Genomic DNA, 18,960 nt, shown 5'->3' with positions numbered 1-18,960 from the left:
TATAAAGCTCTCTCTTTCCTTTGGTTCACACACACACAAAAAAATGTATCTGCTGGGGTACTATACCAATGTCCTGTTTTTCTGTTGTTTTGTTTTGTTTGATTGTTTGCGTATTTGTCTCAGGTCCTTTCCAGATTCTTGGCCTGTACAGAGCCATCACAAAATGTGTAACATTGTGCAGGAAGAAACTTGAATGGTCATCGGACCCAGGCCTTATTCTTGTGACAGGTACGGCTAAAGCAGTCAATTCTTGTGTCCAAGTTAGAAACTAACACTAGAAAATGTGGGGCTAAGGGAGTGATGATGATCTCTCCAGATGTTAATGGAAATGAATACAATATAAATATTGAATACAATATAAAATATTGAATAAAATATTTCTTACAAAAGGGAATTGTCATTCTGCACAGGAAATGCTAAATACAAGTGAATAACAAAGAAAAACGGAGAAGTGACTCTTGAAGTCATCACCCTGGAATTAGAAGAAAAAACAGCTGTTATGGCAGGTTTTTTTCAAGATTTTGTTTCTCTATTTGAGAGAGAGAGCATGAGCGGGGGGTGGAGGGGCAGAGGGAGAAGCAGACTCCCTGCTGAGGGGGGAGCCCATGGAGGGGCTCCATCCCAGGACCCCAATATCATAACCTAAGCCAAAGGCAGACACTCAGCCAACTGAGACACCCAGGTGCCCCTGTTTGGGTAGTTTTATCTCAGGGTGTCGATTCTCAAGGAATTTGAGGTGCACTGCAGAATATGTGCAACTTTCTCAAGGAGTACAGCAAAAAGCTTCCCTTCTTCTCGCATGAATAAGTGAATAAGTCATATTAAAATTGATCTATAAATAAACCAAAACAGATTTATTAAAATCATAATGAATGTTGAATAGTCAAAAATACAAGAAAAATATCAGCAATTCCAAAGCTGGTAAAAGATATTTCAGGTGCATGCTTACATTAATTACTAGTACTTTCTGTCCAAATAAAAACTAAGAAGGGTCCCCTCTCTTACTGGAAAGCTACACGGCAGAGTCAGATGAAACCACCACTAGCTATTAATCATGATTTCTTTTTCTGTTTGTTTGTTTACATCTTAGACATGTCTCCCTGTCCCACTGACATTTTTATTTCATTTTTATTCATTTAGAAATACAAAATGCAAAGGAAGAAAACATCATGTATAATTCCACATCCAATATACAATCCTATTAGCCTGTTGGTATATAATTATTTAGTGTATTTTATTTTTTTTTATTTTTTGGCATTTAACAGTTTACTTTTTTATTTAAATTCAATTAGCCAACATTTAGTACATCATTAGTTCCAGAGTTCAATCATTATTTAGTGTATTTTAGAAACATTTGTATTTTATATTAATGGTGAATGTACATAGTTTTAAATAATTCAAAATACTTTTTTTGTAATTGCTTTTTATAAATATCATTATTAATATCTAAAAATTACTTAATCCAGTGGATTTGGTATAAGTTTATTTAGTAATCATACAGTTAGATGGTTTTAGGTACCGAGAATTTAATTGAGAACACTGAAGAGAGAAGCAGCTTTTGTTAAAAACACTGTGTAAGCATTTTTGGAAGGAATTGTGTTTTTTGTTCTTCTCTAATTTCTAATAATCTAGTCTATTTATTCCTTTTTGATGAAATAATCATGCAATCTATACTCATAAATAATAAATTATTTTCCACAATCTAGATATTGCTTAAAATACAGAGCTCATAGGGTTACTAGGTCAACAAGTATAAGAATATTTGAGATTTTTGAGTTATGTTATTAAAGTGTTTTCCACAAAGGGTTGTATCATTTGTATTGTATCAACAATTCACAAATCTTTGTTTCACCATATTCTTGCCAGTATTAACATTTTAAAACAATCATTATGAAGTAAATTATATTTTAATTTCATTCACTGGCAATTATGACTTTTCCATATTTACAAAATTTTGTATTTCTTGATTTGTGGATTCTCTGCTCACAACCTTTTTTATCTTCATGTAATTTTTTGAGTTTAGTATTTTACCATCGATTCCTTTGAAGAAGGCTAGATTATCTCCATATTCAAGGACACATTTTAATTGAAAACATAAAATAAAAGATTGAAATAAAAGAACTCTATACTCAAAATGTGCTCCAAAGAGTCAAGTGATTTCTTGACTCTCTTTTATAAATAAAGAATCTCTTTTATAAATATAAAATTTATATGTTCATGGAACAGAATTATTTAATATCAGAGCAAATGATACTTTTCAAACAGTGTAGCACATGCCAATAAAGGTTATGGCTGTACTGTAATTCTTCTGGATATAGTAAACAGTAAAAATATTGTGGACCTATTCTCCATATATGGCACCATCTTGTAAACTAAAGAATAAATGTTACAAATAAAATGAAAAGTTATAAATATATTGCACAATGGAAAAAGGTGAAGTGGCTGGTAATATTAATTCATTAAAATTTTATAATATTTGACAATTTGATCATTTAATTTAACAAAACTGTAAATTCTTGATTAAATCAGGCATCCAGATATCCAGCAGTTATTTTTCCTTCCCTCAAGAAACTAAGAGTAATAGTCATGAAAGAATGAGATCTGGGAGAGGAGCAAGACGGCGGAGGAGTAGGGGACCTAAATTTCGTCTGGTCCCAGGAATTCAGCTAGATAGGGATCAAACCACTCTGAACACCTACGAACTCAACAGGGGATTGAAGCAACAACTCTCTGAACAGAAAAATGACCAATTTCTGGAAGGTAGGACGTGCGGAGAAGTGAATCCGAGGTGATATTTGGGAAGATAGACAGCAGGGAAGGGGGACTCCGTCAACCACTACCGGCAAGTGATAGAGCCGTGGAGCACAAAATCAGAACTTTTAGAAGTCGGCTCCACTGAGGGACATCGCTCCGGTGGCTAAGCGGGGGATGGAACACTTGCTGGGACAGTGGGGTCTCAGGACCCTCGGGGTCACAGAAAAACCAGGAGTGCCTGAGCGCGGCAGAGCTCCCAGGTATCGGAGCAGGGAAGCCGGCTGCAGAGACAGAGCCGAGGAGCGGGCTCTCAGCTTGGGGTTGCCATAAATCATGATCCACGGCACAGTCAGGCCACTGCTCCTCCAGCAGGGACCCAACAAGTGGCAGATCGGGGAGACTCACCTTCCACCCCCAGGAGGAGTGGCGCGGAAGTGCCCTGCAGGGATCTGCTGGGTTTGGAGACTCCACACGGGGTCGGGTGCCAGAGATAGAAACACTCGGTCACGCTCAGTCACAGACTGCGTGAGCACGGAGTGCGGCTGGAGACCAGGGAGACGGGAGTGATTGACTGCTTTTCTCTGGGGGGCGCATTGAGGAGTGGGGACCCGAGTTCTTGGCTCCTCTGGGCAGAGATTGGGAGGCCACCATTTTCACTCTCGTCCTCCAAAGCTGTATGGAAAGCTTGCAGGGAACAAAAGCTCCCGAGAGCACACCTGAGCAGATTACTTAGCCGAGACCCAGCAAGGGCAGGGCAATTCCAACACCCGCAAAGACATCTGAGAACCACTGCAATAGGCCCCTCCCCCAGAATTTCAGCAAGAACAGCCATCCAAGACCAAATTTACCGATCAATGAGAACGGCAGAACTCCAGCACTAGGGGTATAATGCACATAGAATTCATGGCTTTTTCCCCATGATTCTTTATTCTTTCAAAGTTAATTTTTTTTAAGTTTCTTTTTCTTTTTTTTTTTTGAATTTTTCTTTTTCCCTTTTTAAACCAACATCTTATCAATCCCTTTTTTAAAATCTTCTTATTTTTCATTTTTAGAGTCATAATCTATCATATATAAGTTGTTCTAGCTTTAGAATATTGGGATACAGTTTCTTCTAACAGACCAAAATATACCCTAAATCTCTAGTGTATGGCGTTGTTCTAGTCTCCTGCCTGATCACATTCTCTCACTTTTTTTTTTTTTAAATCCTCTTCTTTCTTTTTTCAACCAACTTCTTTTCTTATCAATTCTTTTTAAAAAATCATTTATAATTTTCATCTTTACAGTCATATTCCATACCCTCATTGTATTAACCCTTATTTTTGTACATATATAAGTTTTTCTTTCTTTAAATTTTGGGAAGCACTTTCTTCTAACAGACCAAAATATGCCCAAAATCTAGTGAGTGGCACTGATCTATGCACCACCCTGATCATATTTGATCATATTCTGTTTTTTTTTGTTTGTTTGTTTTTATCTTTTTATCTTTTTTTTCTTTTTTCTTTCTTTCCCTTTCTTTTCCCCCAGTTTCAGGTCTCTTCTGATTTGTTTAGTGTATATTTTTCTGGGGCCATTGTTACTCTGTTAACATTTTGTTCTCTCATTCAACTATTCTCCTCTGGACAAAATGACAAGACAGAAAGAATCACCTCAAAAAACAAACAAACAAACAAAAAAACCAAGAGGCAGTACCAACTGCCAGGGACCTAATCAATACGGACATTAGTAAGCTGTCAGAACTAGAGTTCAGAATCATGATTTTAAAGATACTAGCTGGGCTTGAAAAAAGCATGGAAGATATTAGAGAAACCCTTGCTAGAGAAATAGAAGAACTAAAATCTAACCAAGTCGAAATCAAAAAGGCTATTAATGAGGTGCAATCAAAAATGGAGGATCTAACTGCTAGGATAAATGAGGCAGAAGAGGGAATTAGTGATAGAAGACAAATGATGGAAAATAAAGAAGCTGAGAAAAAGAGAGATAAACAACTACTGGATCACAAGGGCAGAATTTGAGAGATAAGTGATACCATAAGACAAAACAATGTTAGAATAATTGGGATCCCAGAAGAAGAAGAAAGAGAGAGAGGGGCAGAAGGTATATTGGAGCAAATTATAGCAGAGAACTTCCCTAATTTGGGGAAGGAAACAGGCATCAAAATCCAGGAGACACAGACAACCCCCCTCAAAATCAATACAAATAGGTCAACACCCCGACAGCTAATAGTAAAACTTACGAGTCTCAGAGACAAAGAGAAAATCCTGAAAGCAGATCGGGACAAGAGATCTGTAACCTACAATGGTAGAACATTAGATTGGCAACAGACTTATCCACAAAGACCTGGAAGGCCGGAAAGGACTGGCATGATATATTCAGAGTAATAAATAAGAAAAATATGCAGCCAAGAATACTATATCCAGCTAGGTTCTCATTGAAAATAGAAGGAGAGATAAAAAGCTTCCAGGGCAAACAAAAACTAAAGGAATTTGCAAACACCAAACCAACCCTACAAGAAATACTGAAAGGGGACCTCTAAGCAAAGAGAGAGCCTAAAAGTAACATAGACCAGAAAGGAACACAGACAATATACAGTAACAGCACAATACAGGCAATATAAGGGCACTAAATTCATATCTTTCAATAGTCACCCTGAATGTAAATGGGCTAAATGCCTCAATCAAAAGACACAGGCTATCACTTTGGATAAAAAGACAAGACCCATTGATATGCTGTCTGCAAGAGACTCATTTTAGACCCAAAGACACCCCCAGATTGAAAGTGGGTGGGTGGAAAGTCATTTACCATGCTAATGGACACCAAAAGAAAGCTGGGGTGGCAATCCTTATATCAGACAAATTAGATTTTAAACCAAAGGCTATAATAAGAGATGAGGAAGGACACTATATTCTACTTAAAGGGTCTATCCAACAAGAAGATCTAACAATTGTAAATACCTATGCACCTAACATGGGAACAGCCAATTATATAGGCCAATTAATAACAAAAGCAAAGAAACACATCATAACAATACAATAATAGTGGGGGACTTTAACACCCTCCTCACTGAAATGGACAGATCATCTAAGCAAAAGATCAACAAGGAAATAAAGACTTTAAATAACACACTGGACCAAATGGACTTCATAGATATATTCAGAACATTCCATCCCAAAACAACAGAATACACATTCTTCTCTAGTGTCCATGGAACATTCTCCAGAATAGATCACATCCTAGGTCACAAATCAGGTCTCAACCAGTACCAAGAGACTGGGATCATTCCCTGCATTTTTCAGACCACGATGCTTTGAAACTAGAACTCAATCATAAGAGGAAAGACAGAAAGAACTCAAATACATGGAGGCTAAAGAGCATCCTACTAAAGAATGAATGGGTCAACCAGGAAATTAAAGAAGAATTTAAAAAAATCATAGAAACAAATGAAAATGAAAACACAACTGTTCAAAATCTTTGGGATGCAGCAAAGGCAGTCCTAAGAGGAAAGGATATAGCAATACAAGCCTTTCTGAAGAAACAAGAAAGGTCTCAAGTACAGAACCTAACCCTACACCTAAAGGAGCTGGAGAAAAAACAGCAAAAAAGCCTAAACCCAGCAGGAGAAGAGAAATAAGAAAGATCTGCAGAAATCAATGAAATAGAAACCAAAAGAACAATAGAACAGATCAATGAAACTAGGAGCTGGTTCTTTGAAAGAATTAACAAGATTGATAAACCCCTGGACAAACTTATCAAAAAGAAAAGAGAAATGACCCAAATAAATAAAATCATGAATGAAAGTGGAGAGATCACAACCAACACCAAAGAAATACAAACAATTATAAGAACATATTATGAACAACTATATGCCAGCAAATTAGGTAACCTGGAAGAAATGGATGCATTCCTAGAGATGTATCAACTACCAAAACTGAACCAGGAAGAAATCAAAAACATGAACAGACCTATAACCACTAAGGAAATTGAAGCAGTCATCAGAAATCTCCCAACAAACAAAAGCCCAGGGCCAGATGGCTTCCCAGGGGAATTCTACCAAACATTTCAAGAAGAATGAATACCTATTCTTCTGAAACCGTTCCAAAAAATAGAAATGGAAGGAAAACTTCCAAACACATTTTATGAGGCCACCATTACCTTGATCCCAAAACCAGACAAAGACCCGATCAAAAAGGAGAATTACAGACCAATATCCCTGATGAACATGGATGCAAAAATTCTCACCAAAATACTAGCCAATAGGATCCAACAGTACATTAAAAGGATTATTCACTCCGACCAAGTGGGATTTAACCCTGAGCTGCAAGGTTGGTTCAACATCTGCAAATCAATCAATGTGATACAATACATTAATAAAAGAAAGAACAAGAACCATATGATCCTCTCAATAGATGCAGAAAAGGCATATGACAAAGTATAGCATCCTTTCTTGATTAAAACTCTTCAGAGTATAGAGATAGAGGGTACATACCTCAATATCATAAAAGCCATCTATGAAAAACCCACCGCGAATATTATTCTCAATGGGGAAAAACTGAGAACTACCTCCTGAGGTTAGGAACACGGCAGGGATGTCCACTATCACCACTGCTATTCAACATAAGTATTAGAAGTCCTAGCCACAGCAATCAGACAACAAAAAGAAATAAAAGGCATCTGAATCGGCAAAGAAGACGTCAAACTCTCACTCTTTGCAGATGATATGATACTTTATGTGGAAAACCTAAAAGACCCCACCCCAAAACTGCTAGAACTCATGCAGGAATTCAGTAAAGTGGCAGGATGTAAAATCAATGCTCAGAAATCAGTGGCATTCCTATACACCAACAATAAGACAGAAGAAAGAGAAATTAAGGAGTCCATCCCATTTACAATTGCACCCAAAACCATAAGATACCTAGGAATAAATTTAACCAAAGAGGTGATGAATCTGTATGCAGAAAACTATAAAATACTCATGAAAGAAATTGAGGAAGACACAAAGAAATGGAAAAATGTTCCATGCTCATGGATTGGAAGAACAAATATTGTGAAGATGTCAATGCTACGTAGAGCAATCTACACATTCAATGCAATCCCTATCAAAATACCATCCATTTCTTTCAAAGAAAGGGAACAAATAATCCTAAAATTTATATGGAACCAGAAAAGACCCCGAATAGCCAGAGGAATGTTGAAAAAGGAAAGCAAAGCTGGCGGCATCACAATTCTGGACTTCAAGCTCTATTACAAAGCTGTCATCATCAAGACAGTACGGTACTGGCACAAAAACAGACACATAGATCAATGGAACCGAATAGAGAGCCCAGAAATGGACCCTCAACTCTATGGTCAACTCATCTTCGACAAAGCGGGAAAGAATGTCCAATGGAAAAAAGACAGTCTCTTCAACAAATGGTGTTTGTAAAATTGGACAGCCACATGCAGAAGAATGAAACTGGACCATTTCCTTACACCCCACAGAAAAATAGACTCAAAATGGTTGAAAGACCTCAATGTGAGGCAGGAGTCCATCAACATCCTAAAAGAGAACAGAGGCAGCAACCTCTTTGACCTCAGCATAGCAACTTCTTCCTAGAAACATCACCAAAGGCAAGGGAAGCAAGGGCAAAAATGAAATATTGGGACTTCATCAAGATAAAAAGCTCTTGCACAACAAAAGATACAGTCAACAAAACCAAAAGACAATCGACAGAATGGGAGAAGATATTTGCATGTGACATATCAGATAAAGGGCTAGTATCCAAAATCTATAAAGAACTTATCAAACTCAACACCCAAAGAACAAATGATCCAATCAAGAAATGGGCAGAAGACATGAACAGACATTTTTCCAAAGAAGACATCCAAATTGCTAACAGACACATGAAAAAGTGCTCAACATCGCTCAGCATCAGGGAAATCCAAATCAAAACCTCAATGAGATACCACCTCACACCAGTCAGAATGGCTAAAATTAAGAAGTCAGGAAAGGACAGATGTTGATGGGGATGCGGAGAAAGGGGAACCCTCCTACACTGTTTGTGGGAATGTAAGCTAGTGCAGCCACTCTGGAAAACAGTATGGAGGTTCCTCAAAAAGTTGAAAATAGAGCTACCATATGATCCAGCAATTGCACTACTGGGTATTTACCCCAAAGATACAAATGTAGGGATCTGAAGGGGTACATGCACCCTGATGTTTATAGCAGCAATGTCCACAATAGCCAAACTGTGGAAAGAGCCAAGATGTCCATCGACAGATGAATGGATAAAGAAGATGTGGTATATATATATATACACCCAATATATATATATATATATATATATATATATATATATATATATATATACCCAACAGAATATTATGCAGCCATCAAAAGGAATGAAATCTTGCCATTTGCAATGACGTGGATGGAACTGGAGGGTATTATGCTGAGCGAAATAAGTCAATCAGGGAAAGACATGTATCATATGATCTCACTGATATGAGGAATTCTTAATCTCAGGAAACAAACTGAGGGTTGCTGGAGCAGTAAGGGGTGGGAGGGATGGGGTGGCTGGGTGGTAGACAGTGGGGAATGTATGTGCTATGGTGAGTGCTGTGAATTGTGTAAGACTGTTGAATCACAGACCTGTACCTCTGAAACAAATATAACATTATATGTTTTAAAAAAAGAAGAAGATAGTAGGAAGGGAAAAATGAAGTTGGGGGGAAATTGGAGAGGGAGATGAACCATGAAAGCCTATGGATTCTGAGAAACAAACTGAGGGTTCTAGAGGGGAGAGGTGTAAGGGATGTGTTAGCCTGGTGATGGTTATTAAAGAGGGCACATACTGCATGGAGTACTGGGTGTTATACGCAAACAATGCATCATGGAACACTACATCAAAAACTAATGATGTAATATATGGTGATTAACATAACATAATAAAATAAAAATAAAAAAGAATTAATTTTTTTTTTAAAAGTTAGAAATTTAATTCTAAGACCTCCTTTAGGTACACCTAATATATTTGATACATTTTCAATACTTAGTTCAAAACATTTTTCTTTTTAATATCTTCCATGATCTGTACCTTATTTAAAAAAGTATTACAATGGGTATTAAGGAGGGCATGTGTGGTGATGAGCACTGGGTGTTAAATGCAATTAATGAATCATTGAACACTACATCAAAAACTAATGATGTACTATATGTTGGCTAATTGAACATAATAAAGAAATAAAATTAAATAAAAGAGTATTATATAATTTCCAAAAATTTGGAGGATTTTCTACATATTTAAATACTATCAATTTCTTAATTATAGATATTCCATTATCTGATCCTGATCTTTTAGAAAATGAATGTTTATTCCTTAAGGTTATTCCACATAATCATATATAAAAATGTTAATACAAAAATTTAAACCTTAGTTGACAATGTTTTATTTAAAATGCTATTATTGCAATGTTATAAGTTACCAATTAAAAAAAAAGAATAGTAAATTGTGATTTATTTGCTTCCACTGAATTGTAAAAATTGTGAAAAGATTGATAGCATATATATTTACTCATTGTTTCAATAAATCTTACTGACCACTTACTATGTGTCTTACTACTTTTAACACCCTCAAACTCTGATGATAAAACATCAATGACTCTGGGTGCCTGGGTGTCTCATTCGTTAAGCATCTGCCTTCGGCTCGGTTCATGATCCCATGGTCCTGGGATTGAGCCCTCCATGGGGCTCCCTACTCAGCCAGGAGCCTGCTTCTCCCTCTCCCGCTCCCCCTGGTTATGTTCCCTCTCTAGCTATCTCTCTCTGCATGTCAAATAAATAAATAAAATCGTATCTAGCAACAATGATTTAATTTAGTTAAATTTTATAGTTTGAAGGTCAAGTGAGTGAGGTTTGGCTGTGTATCACTAAACAAAACTAATTACAAGTGTTTTGCCTTCTGGCATGATAATGTGGAAATAGATCAGTAACACATCAAAAATAAGGAAGTAACAACAGAAAAATCATAAACCCAAAAAATCTTCCTACATAGTCTTTTCAAAGTGATGATTTATTTGGATTAGATTTTTTTTTTCTTTGAGAATGCAAATGCCTGGGGATGTCTCTGTCATGTGTTTGGAACTATGTGTTGGCAAATTTTGAATTCAGACATTAGAGTTTCTTTATAGCAATGAATTTGTCAATTTTGTTCAGTGCAGATCAAAATTGAACTAGTTGAATCATATCAGGAAGGTGTTTTTTTCATACCATACATCTCTCTTCAGCTTTTTATGTCTACTACCCTCTTTTAAAGAAAGAGAATTATGGGGCACCTGGGTGGCTCACTCGGTTGAGCGTCTGCCTTCGGCTCGGTTGTGACCCCGGGTTCTGGGATCCAGTCCTACATTGGGCTCCCTGTTCAGTGGGGCATCTGCTTCTCCTTCCCCTTCTGCCTGCTAGTGCTCTCTCTCTCTCTTTTTCTCTCTGTCAAATAAATAAATAAAATATTAAAAAAGAAAGAAAGTTATACAAATAAATTTAAATAATGTAAAATTTAAATAAAAGGAGGATCCAGCAATTGCAGTTTTTGGTATTTACCCAAAGGAGTTGAAAACCTATGCCCACACAAAAACTTGTACATGGATGTTTTCATCTGCTTTATTCACAATTGCCAAAACTTGGGAGCAGCCAAAATGTCCTGAAGTAGGTGGATGGAAAATTAAACAATGGTACATCTAGATAATCAAATAGTTTTCAACACTAAAAAGAAATGAGCTACAAGCCATGAAAAGATAAGGAGAAATATTAAATGAATATTACTAAGTGAAAGAAGTTAATATGGAAAGACTACATACTATATGATTTCAACTATATGACATTCTGGAGAAGACAAAATGATGGAGACAGTAAAAATATCTGTGGCTTCCACAGGTTGGTGGGAGGAGCAGGTAGAGATGAACTGGTGGAAGACAGAGGATTTTTAGGGCAGTGGAACTATTCTGTATGATACTGTAATAGTGGATACATATCATTATATATGTGTCCAAATCAATAGAATGTACAGCATCAAGAGTGAACCCTCAAATAAACTATGGACTTTGAGTGATTATTATGTATCAATGTAGATTCATCAGTTGTAACAAATGTACCACTTTGGTGAGAGATATTGATGATGAGGGAAACTATGCATGTGTCAGGGCAGAGGGTATATGAGAAATTTATGTACCTTCTTTTTTGTTTTGCTGTGAATATGAAACTACTCTAAAAAATGAAGTCTTCAAAGCAAAATTAAATAAACAAAAATGGGAAGAAATGTACAACTGGATTCTTTAGAAAAAAATATTGATGAGATCAGTTAGGACTTTTACAATATTTTTTTGTTTTATTAGCTCAGTAATTTATCTAATGCTTTTGTTTCACTAACACTGTTGGTGAGGAAGTAAAGGATTGGAGCAGTTGTGTTTCAAGATGATTTTTGTGAAGCCAAGGTCATGGAATTTAGAGTCCAGGATATTGGACTGATTAGTTAATGAAAATGTTATTAAAAGTAATGGTCCCTTTCTCAGAAGATTCAGCAGATTGCTGCTTCCTAAAGCTTATGATCTGACAAAAATAGAAGATGTCTAACAGATTCAAGTACTAAGAGATTGTCATATGCACTGGACCAGTATTTATATTATTATGATGTCACTATTCCACTGTTCCTTGGTTAGTTAATAAGACCAAAGCCACTGTTCAGTCCATAAGGATTCATTATTCCTAAAAAAAAAAAAAAGAAAAAAGGAAAAAAAACTATGTCTCTTTTTTAATTGTTAAATTCTTAAAAGATGTTTTAAACATAAACTAATGAACAAAGAATGGTATAATGAACTCTCTTGTGCCTTTTACCTAACTTCAGTAATGAGCAACACGTGGGCATTCTTATTTTTCTTATATCTCTAGTCAAACCTCCAGATTATTCTGAAGCAATCAAAGATATAATTTTACACACATATATTTCAGTATATTTCTCTAAAAATAGTTTCCTTTAAAACTCTATATGTATATAAGCATAAAGCCATTATCATATCTAATAATATTTAACAATAATATCCTTAATATTCAGTGTTCATCTTTCCTTTATTGTCTCATATGTTTTGCACTTTTACTTTGAATCAGGATCCAAATAAAGTCCACACTTTGAAATTCATTGATAGTTATCTTCGTTCTCTTTAAACATATAGGTTCTTCAGATTGCTCTGTTTATTGGCATATAGTTGTTGATAATAATTTCTAATAATTGTTTCTATTTCCTTGGTGTTAGTCATGGTCTCTCCCCTTTCATTCATAATTTTATTAATTTGGGTCCTTCCTCTTTTCTTTTGGATATGTCTGGCCAGTGGGTTATCGATCTTATTAATTCTTTCAAAGAACCAGCATCTAGTTTCATTGATCTGATCTACTGTGTTTCTGGTTTCTAATTCATTGATCTCTGCTCTAATCCTAATTATTTCTCTTCTAATGCATGGCTTAGGCATCGTTTGTTGCTTTTTCTCTAGTTCTTTAAGGTGTAGAGTTAGTTGGTGAATTCCAGATTTTTCTATTTTTTTGAGTGAGGCTTGGATGGCTATGTATTTCCCCCTTAGGACTGCCTTTGCAGTATCCCATAGGTTTTGGACCGATGTGTTTTCGTTCTCATTGGTTTCCATGAATTGTCTAAGTTCTTCTTTGATTTCCTGGTTGACCCAAACATTCTTGAGCAGAGTGGTCTTTAGCTTCCAAGTGTTTGAATTTCTGCCAATTTTTTTCTTGTGATTGAGTTCCAGTTTTAAAGCATTATGGTCTGAGAATATGCAGGGAATAATCTCAATTTTTGATATCTGTTGAGACCGGATTTGTGACCCAGTATGTGGTCTATTCTGGAGAAAGTTCCATGTGCACTCGAGAAGAATGAGTATTATGTTGTTTTAGGGTGGAATGTTCTGTATATATCTATGAGATCCATCTGGTCCAGTGTGTCATTCAAAGCTCTTGTTTCTTGATTTTCTGCTTAGATGATCTGTCTATTGCTGAGAGTGGAGTGTTGAGATCTCCTACAATTAACATATTGTTATCAATATGACTCTTTATTTTGGTTAACAGTTGGCTTCTGTAGATGGCTGCTCCCGTGTTGGGGGCATAGATATTTACAATTGTTAGATCTTCTTACTGGATAGACCCTTTAAGAATGATATAGTGTCCTTCTGTGTCTCTAACTACAGTCTTTAGTTTAAAATCTAATTTGTCTGATGTAAGAATTGCTACCCCAGCTTTCTTTTGAGGTCTGGTGGCATAGAAGATGGATTTCCATCCCTTCACTCTCAGTCTGGATGTATCTTTAGGTTCAAAATGAGGGAATGTGCTATGGTGAGCGCTGTGAATTGTGTAAGACTGTTGAATCAGAGACCTGTACCTCTGAAACAAATAATACTTTATACGTTAAAAAAAAAATAATAAGAAGATAGTAAGAAGGGGAAAATGAAGGGGGGGAATCAGAGGGGGAGACGAACCATGAAAGACTATGGACTCTGAGAAACAATCTGAGGGTCCCAGAGGGGAGGAGAGTGGGGGGACGGGTTTGCCTGGTGATGGGTATTAAAGAGGGCATGTACTGAATGGAGCACTGGGTGTTATACTCAAACAATGAATCATGGAACACTACATCAAAAACTAATGATGTAATGTATGGTGATTAACATGACATAATAAAGTAAAATAAAATAATTTAAAAATACCCCAAAAACCAAAAAAAAAAACAAAATGAGTCTCTTGTAGACAGCATATGGATGGGTCCTGTCTTTTTATCCAATCTGCAACCCTGTGCAGTTTTATGGGAGCATTTAGGCCATTCACATTGAGAGTGATTATTGAAAGATATGAATTAATTGTCATCATGTTGCCTGTGAAGACATTGTTTTTATAGATTGTCCCTGTAAATTTCTGTTGTAGATCACTCTTGGGGTCTTTCTCCTTTTTTAGAACCCCCCTTAATATTTCTTGCAGGGCCAGCTTAGTGGTCACATATTCTTTCAGCTTCTGCCAGTCGTGAAAGCTCTGCATCTCTCCATCCATTCTAAATGACAGCCTTGCTGGATAAAGTATTCTTGGCTGCATGTTCTTCTCGTTTAGTACCCTGAATATGTCTTGCCAGGCCTTTCTGGCTTGCCAGGTCTCTGTGGATATGTCTGACGTTATTCTGATGTTCCTCCCTCTGTACGTAAGGAAACTCTTCCCCCTAACTGCCCTTAAGATGGTTTCCTGGGTTCTAAGATTTGCAAGTTTTACTATTACATGCCGGGGTGTTGGCCTGTTTTCCTTGATCTTGGGAGCAGTCCTCTCTGCCTCTAAGAATCGAATGTTTGTTTCATTCCCCAGATTAGAGAAATTCTCAGCTACGATTTACTCAAATACATCTTCTAGTCCTCTCTCTCTTTCTCCACTCCCTCCAGGATTCCAATTATTCTGACATTGGAACGCTTCATGGTGTCACTTATTTCTCTGATTCTATTTTCCTGGATTCTGAGTTGTTTTTCCCTGGCCTCCTCTTTTCCCTTTTAAGCTATTAAATGGTCTTTCAGGTCACTAATTTGTTCTTCTGCCTCGCTTGCCCTAGCTGTTAGATTATCTAGATTGGATTGGATCTCCTTGATAGCATTTTTAAGTTCTGCCAATTCAGCTTTCATTTTTGCCCTTAGAGACTCTATGTTGCCATTAATTGATTTCTCCATTTTAGCCATTGTCTTCACAATTGCTAGCCTGAATTCCATCTCCGACATCTTGGTTCTATCTGCATCCATTTGTAAATCTGTGGCATAAGTCATAATCTCTGAGTCTTTTCTATTTTGGGGGTTCCTCCTCCTAGACATTCTGTTGATGGGTGGTTGAGGGAATGTATAGAGTCTAAATTACTGACCACAACTCAAGCAAGATGCACCTGTTTTCTAGGGACCTTAGGGTTGCTGGCCTCTTGTTTTCCCAGCCTGTCTTCTGGGGGAGGGGCCTGCCATCCTGTTGATTAGGCAACCCTGTTTGGGCAGAGTGCTCTGCCCCCTGCGGGGGGGAATGGGTTCAGTGAAAACCGGTTTTTGAGGCTTTTGTTCTCTGGCAGCTTTCCCTCGCAGCTTTCCCTTGTCCATCCAAGAGTCAGAGCAGAAGAGACCATTTCCAACCCTCTGCCTCAGAGCAGAGAGATCACAGTCTGTTCCTCAATGAGCTCTCCAGGCACACTGTCTGGAAACCTATAAACTGCCAAGACTGAAACAGGAAGGAATTGACAACCTGAATAGGTCAATAACCAGTAACGAGATTGAAGCAGTGGTCAAAAACCTCCCAAAAAACAAGAGGTCAAGGCCTGATGGATTCCCTGGGGAATTTTACCAAATATTCAAAGAAGAAATAATACCTATTCTCCTGAAGCTTTTTGAAAAAATAGAAACAGAAGGAAAGCTTCCAGACTCATTCTATGAGGCCAGCACTACCTTAATCCCCAAACCAGGCAAAGACCCCATCAAAAAGGAGAATTTCAGACTGATATACCTGATAAATATGGATTCCAAAAACCTCAACAAAATCCTAGCTAATAGTATCCAACAATACATTAAAAGGATCATCCACCACAACCAAGTGGGATTTATCACCGGGATGCAAGGGTGGTTCAACATTCGCAAATCAATCAATGTGATAGATCACATTAATAAGAGGAGGGAGAAGAACCATATGGTCCTCTCAATTGATGCAGAAAAAGCATTTGACAAAATACAGCATCCTTTCCTGATTAAAACTCTTCTGAGTATAGGTATAGAGGGAACTTTCCTCAAGTTCATAAAATCCATCTATGAAAAACCCACAGTGAATATCATCCTCAATGGGGAAAAGCTGAGAGCCTCTCCCTTAAGATCAGGAACACATCAAGGATGTCCACTCTCACCACTACTGTTCAACATAGTACTAGAAGTCCTAGCAACAGCAATCGGACAAAAACAAGAAATAAAAAGTGTTCAAATTGGCAAAGAAGAAGTCAAATTCTCTCTTTTCGCAAATGACATGATACTTTATGTGGAAAACCCAAAAGACTCCTCCCCCAAATTACTAGAACTCATCCAGCAATTCAGTAATGTGGCAGGATACAAAATCAGTGCACAGAAATCAGTTGCTTTCTTATATACTAACAATGCCACTGTAGAAAGGGAAATTAGAGAAATGATTCCATTTACAATAGCATCAAAAACCATAAGATACCTCAGAATAAACCTACCGAAGAGGTAAAGGATCTATACTCTAGGAACTACAGAACACTCATGAAAGAAATTGAAGAAGACACAAAAAGATGGAAAAACATTCCATGCTCATGGATTGGAAGAATAAACATTGTTGAATTGTCTATGCTACCCAGAGCAATCTATACCTTCAATGCCATCATGATCAAAATTCCAATGACACTTTTCAAAGTGCTGGAACAAATAATACTAAAATTTATATGGAATCAGAAAAGACCCTGAATTGCCAAGGAAATGTTGAAAAACAAAGCTGGGGGCATCATGTTGCCCGATTTCAAGCTGTATTACAAAGCAGTGATCACCAAGACAGCATGATACTGGCACAAAAACAGACATATAGACCAATGGAACAGAATAGAGAACCCAGATATGGACCCTCAACTTATGGTCAAATAATCTTCGACAAAGCAGGAAAAAACATGCAATGGAAAAAAGACAGTCTCTTCAATAAATGCTGTTGGGAAAATTGGACAGCCACATGCAGAAGAATGAAACTCGACCATTCTCTAACACCATACACAAAGATGAACTCGAAATGGATGAAAGACCCCAATGTGAGACAGGAATCCATCAAAATCCTAGAAGAGAACATAGGCAGTAACCTCTTTGACATCGGCCACAGCAACTTCTTTCAAGATACATCTCCAAAAGCTAGTGAAACAAAAGCAAAAATGAACTTTTGGGACTTCATCAAGATAAAAAGCTTCTGCACAGCAAAGGAAACAGTCAACAAAACAAAGAGGCAACCCACAGAATGGTTGAAGATATTTGCAAATGACACTACAGATAAAGGGCTGGTATCCAAGATCTATAAAGAACTTCTCAAACTTAACACCCAAAAAACAAATAATCAAGTCAAAAAGTGGGCAGAAGAGATGAACAGACACTTCTCTGAAGAAGACATACAAATGGCTAACAGACACATGACAAAATGTTCATCATCATTAGCCGTCAGGGAAATCCAAATCAAAACCACACTGAGATACCACCTTACACCAGTTAGAATGGCCAAAATGGACAGGGAAAGAAACAACAGATGTTGGAGAGGTTGTGGAGAACGGGGAACCCTCTTACACTGTTGGTGGGAATGCAAGTTGGTACAGCCACTTTGGAAAACAGTGTGGAGGTTCCTCAAAAATTTAAAAATAGAGCTACCCTATGACCCAGCAATTGCACTCCTGGGTATTTACCCCAAAGACACAGATGTAGTGAAATGAAGGGCCATATGCACTCAAGTGTTCATTGCAGCAATGTCCGCAATAGCCAAACTGTGGAAAGAGCCGAGATGCCCTTCAACAGATGAATGGATAAAGAAGATGTGGTCCATATATACAATGGAATATTACTGAGCCATCAGAAAGGATGAATACCTGACTTTTACATCAACATGGATGGGACTGGAGGAGATTATCCTAAGTGAAATAAGTCAAGCAGAGAAAGTCAATTATCATATGGTTTCACTTATTGGTGGAACATAAGGAATAGCATGGAGGACATTAGGAGAAGGAAGGGAAACATGAAGGGGGGGGGGAATTGGAGGGAGAGATGAACCATGAGAGACTATGGACTCTGAGAAACAAACAGGGTTTTAGAGGGGAGAGGGGAGGGTGGATTGGTTAGCCCAGTGATGAGTATTAAGGAGGGCACGTACTGCATGGAGCACTGGGTGTTATATGGAAACAATGGATCATGGATCACCACATCAAAAACTAATGATATATTGTATGGTGACTAACATAATATAATAAAATTTAAAAAAATAAAATAAAAATGGTACTGTCTTAACTTATCACTTATTTTTCATTTATTACCTAGACTATTTCTAAAAATGAGGCTGTATTTCCATATATCTATAATGGACTGACTTCCTCTCTTGAACTACTTGCTAGAACTAATGTAGTTTTAACATCAGAAAGTCAAGAAAATAGGTTTGGTTTC

This window comes from Halichoerus grypus, chromosome 7 (genome assembly GCF_964656455.1).
Source record: "Halichoerus grypus chromosome 7, mHalGry1.hap1.1, whole genome shotgun sequence".
Taxonomy (NCBI): domain Eukaryota; kingdom Metazoa; phylum Chordata; class Mammalia; order Carnivora; family Phocidae; genus Halichoerus; species Halichoerus grypus.
The sequence above is the reverse complement of the archived record's forward strand: the minus strand, read 5'-3'. Positions refer to the sequence as shown.